The sequence below is a fragment of the Chrysemys picta genome, unplaced genomic scaffold, assembly GCF_011386835.1.
Source record: "Chrysemys picta bellii isolate R12L10 unplaced genomic scaffold, ASM1138683v2 scaf715, whole genome shotgun sequence".
NCBI classification, from domain to species: domain Eukaryota; kingdom Metazoa; phylum Chordata; order Testudines; family Emydidae; genus Chrysemys; species Chrysemys picta.
Genome location: NW_027053422.1, coordinates 3,675 through 7,500, shown reverse-complemented (window position 1 = coordinate 7,500; position 3,826 = coordinate 3,675). Strand labels below are relative to the sequence as shown.

General features: G+C 71.1%; 1 non-coding gene across 1 annotated transcript; it reads right to left on the bottom strand.

The window, feature by feature from the left end:
• Positions 1–3,411: 3,411 nt before the first annotated feature.
• LOC135979194 (5S ribosomal RNA) lies at positions 3,412–3,530 on the bottom strand. Its single transcript, XR_010596518.1, has one exon. It is a non-coding gene; the product is annotated as a 5S ribosomal RNA (ribosomal RNA).
• Between the last annotated feature and the right edge of the window lie 296 nt (positions 3,531–3,826).

Below are 3,826 nucleotides of genomic sequence, written 5' to 3'. Positions count from 1 at the left end.
ACCCGTCGAATCTACTGGGTTGACCTGGCGGCCGGTTTGCTTTCCGGCCACCAGGTCAACCCATTGGATTCGACGGGTTGACCTGGCGGCTGGTTTGCTTTCCGGCCACCAGGTCAACCCATTGGATTCGACGGGTTGACCTGGTGGCCGGTTTGCTTTCCGGCCCGGGTGTCACCCCACTCCCAGGGCAGCACGGCAGTGGTCTTGAGGACCACAGAGGGGGGCTTAATAGTCGAGAGGGAGCAGGTCCGGGGGAGGCTTAATAGTCGTCCCCCGGCCAGTCCGGGGGAGGCTTAATAGTCGTCCCCCGGGTACTCCGGGGGCCAGGCTTAATCGTCGTCCCCCCGGGCGCTCCAGGGGGAAAAGCTTAATAGTCCTCCCCCGAGGATAGGCTTAATAGGCGTCCCCCGGCCAGTCCGGGGGAGGCTTAATAGTCCTTCCAGGGGAGGCTTAATAGTCATCCCCCGGGCAGTCCGCGGGAGGCTTAATAGTCGTCCCCCGAGTGCTCCGGGGGGGGCAGGCTTAATAGTCGTTCCCCAGGCAGTCCGGGAGAGGCTTAAGAGTCATCCCCCGACAGTGTGGGTGTGGGTGTGGGCGGGGGGGAGGCTTAGCAGTCGTCCCCAGGGCGGTCCGGGGGTGGGGGGAGGCCTCAGAGTCGTCCCTCCGAGAGCCGTGTCGGCGGCGGTGGCGGGTGTCAGGCTTTACATCCAGCCTCCGGAGGGTGAGCGTCCTCGGACGCGATGCAGCCGCCGCAGAGAGGCAGCCTCCGAGGCAGGGAGCGGAGCACCGAGGCTGGGGAGTGGGGAGCAGGAGCCGGGGGGGGGGAGGTGGGGGGCGTTCAGGACAACAGGTCAACCCCCGGGAAGCGGCTGTCAAATGTTCAAAGTCCCCACTCGGCCACCAGGTCAAGCCCCGGGAAGCGGCTGTAAAATGTTCAAAGTCCCCCCCGGGACAACAGGTCAAGCCCTGGGAGGCGGCTGTCAAATGTTCAAAGTCCCCACCGGGACAACAGGTCAAGCCCTGGGAGGCGGCTGTCAAATGTTCAAAGTCCCCACCGGGACAACAGGTCAACCCCCGGGAAGCGGCTGTCAAATTTTCAAAGTCCCCGTTCGGCCACCAGGTCAACCCGCTGAATCTACTGGGTTGACCTGGCGGCCGGTTTGCTTTCCGGCCACCAGGTCAACCCATTGGATTCGACGGGTTGACCTGGCGACCGGTTTGCTTTCCGGCCACCAGGTCAACCCATTGGATTCGACGGGTTGACCTGGTGGCCGGTTTGCTTTCCGGACCGGATGTCACCCCACTCCCAGGGCAGCGCGGCAGTGGTGCTGAGGACCGCAGAGGGGGGGCTTAATAGTCGAGAGGGAGCAGGTCCGGGGGAGGCTTAATAGTCGTCCCCCGAGGACTCCGGGGGCCAGGCTTAATAGTCGTCCCCCCCCCCCCCCCCCCCGGGCGCTCCAGGGGGGAAAGCTTAATAGTCCTCCCCCGAGGACTCCGGGGGCAGGCTTAACAGTCGTCCGCCCCGGGCGCTCCAGCGGGAAAGCTTAATAGTCCTCCCCTGACAGTGTGTGTGTGTGTGGGAGGGAGGCTTAGCAGTCTTGCCCCGGGTGGTCCGGTGGGGGAGGCTTAGCAGTCATCCCCCGAGGACTCCGGGGGCAGGCTTAATAGTGGTTCCAGGGGAGGCTTAATAGTCTTCCCCCGGGCAGTCCGGGAGAGGCTTAATCGTCATCCCCCGACAGTGTGTGTGTGTGTGTGTGGGGGGGAGGCTTAGCAGTCTTCCCCCAGGCTGGGTGGGGGCCTGGCGGGAGGCGTCGCAGTCTTCCCCCGGGCGGTCCGGTGGGGGAGGCTTAGCAGTCGTCCCCAGGGCGGTCCGGGGGTGGGGTGGGGTGGGGGGCCTCACAGTCGTCCCTCGGAGAGCCGGGTCGGCGGCAGTGGTGGGTTTACGTCCAGCCTCCGGAGGGTGCGCGTCCTCGGAGGCGATGCAGGCGCCGCAGAGAGGCAGCCTCCGAGGCAGGGAGCGGAGCACCGAGGCTGGGGAGAGGGGAGCAGGAGCCGGGGGCTGGGGGTGGGGGTGGGGGGCGTTCAGGACAACCGGTCAAGCCCCGGGAAGCAGCTGTCAAATGTTCCAAGTCCCCACTCGGCCACCAGGTCCACCCCAGTCTAGCAATGGGGTTGACCTGGCTGACGGCCGGTTAGTATCAAGGTAAACTCACCGTCGTCCACAGGAGGGCAGCTCTCAGGCCGGCCGGCTGCGGCTGACTCTGGGGCGGCGCCCGGTCCCGGCAGCGAGGGGCGGGGGGCGCGGAGCGAGACGGGGCTAACCGGGGGGGGGGGGGCGCCTCCTGCGACTTTGGGGGCCGCGGGTCGTCAGTGGCGTGCAGGCCGGGCCTCTCCCGGGGGATTCGGGGGGGCGGTCCTGCGGGCCGGGCGCAGGGGGCTCGGGCGAGCCCGGGCCGGTCCGCCCCGGGGCCGGGGTCTCCGCCTGCGGCTCAGGGGGGCGCGGGTCGTCGGGGGAGGAAGCCCGGGGGAGCTGCACACCGGCCCGCCAGGCCAGGCCTGGCCTGGATGGCCGCGGGGGGATTCGGGGCGGTCCCGCGGGCCGGGGGCCGGGCGCAGGGGAGGCGGGGGGTCCGAGCGAGTCCGTCCCGGGCCCGGGGCCTCCCCCTGCGGCTTTGGGGTCCGTGGGTCCCCGCTGGCGGAAGCCACTGGGAGCTGGACACCCGCCGTCCGTCCCGCCTGGCCAGGCCTGGCCTGGGTGGCCGCGGGGGGATTCGGGGCGGTCCCGCGGGCCGGCGGCCGGGCGCAGGGGAGGCGGGGGGTCCGAGCGAGTCGGTCCCGGGCCTGGGGTCTCCCCCTGCGGCTTTGGGGTCCGTGGGTCCCCGCTGGAGGAAGCCGCTGGGCGCTGGACACCCGCCGTCCGTCCCGCCTGGCCAGGCCTGGCCTGGGTGGCCGCGGGGGGATTCGGGGCGGTCCCGCGGGCCGGCGGCCGGGCGCAGGGGGTCCGAGCGAGTCCGTCCCAGGCCCGGGGCCTCCCCCTGCGGCTTTGGGGTCCGTGGGTCCCCGCTGGAGGAAGCCGCTGGGCGCTGGACACCCGCCGTCCGTCCCGCCTGGCCAGGCCTGGCCTGGGTGGCCGCGGGGGGGGATTCGGGGCGGACCTGCGGGCCGGCGGCCGGGAGGGTCCGGGCCAGTCCGCCCCATGCCCGGCGTCTCCCCCAGCGGCTTCGGTGGCCCCGGGGGGGGTCCTCCGCGGAGGAAGCCGGGTGGGTGGGGAGCCGGACCCCAGGCGCCCAGACCCGTGACCTGCGGCCGCGACCTCCGACTCGGCAGGAGCGACGAGGGGCTTTCCGGCCCGTCCCCCCCTCTCCTTCCCCCCCAGAAAAGGAGAGAGAGCTGACTCGGACCGGGAAAAGCTGCCTACGGCACCTGGGATTCCCAGGCGGTCACCCATCCAAGTACTAGCCAGGCCCGGGACGGTTTACCTTCCGAGATCGGACGGGATCGGGGGCGTTCGGTCCGGTATGGCCGTAGGCACCCGGCCCCGCGCCTCCTCGCCCGCTTTCCCCTGCCGACGCCCGGGCCTGCCGCACGGTGAGCCCCGGTCGGACTGCCCCCCCCCCTGCGGCAGGGCCCCCGTCTCTCGCGGGCCCGGTCCTTTTTTCCTTTTCGAGCTCCGGGGCCCGGGCTGGCCGCCAGAGCCCCTCCGCCCGCCCTCCCCGGCGTCGGGGAAAATACTGTCCCGGACTTCCAGTGCGCCCGATCCTGTCAGCCGGGGGGTGGGGAGGGGCAGTCCCTCGCTGCGGCCGGGGAGGGTGAGCCCAGGGCGGCT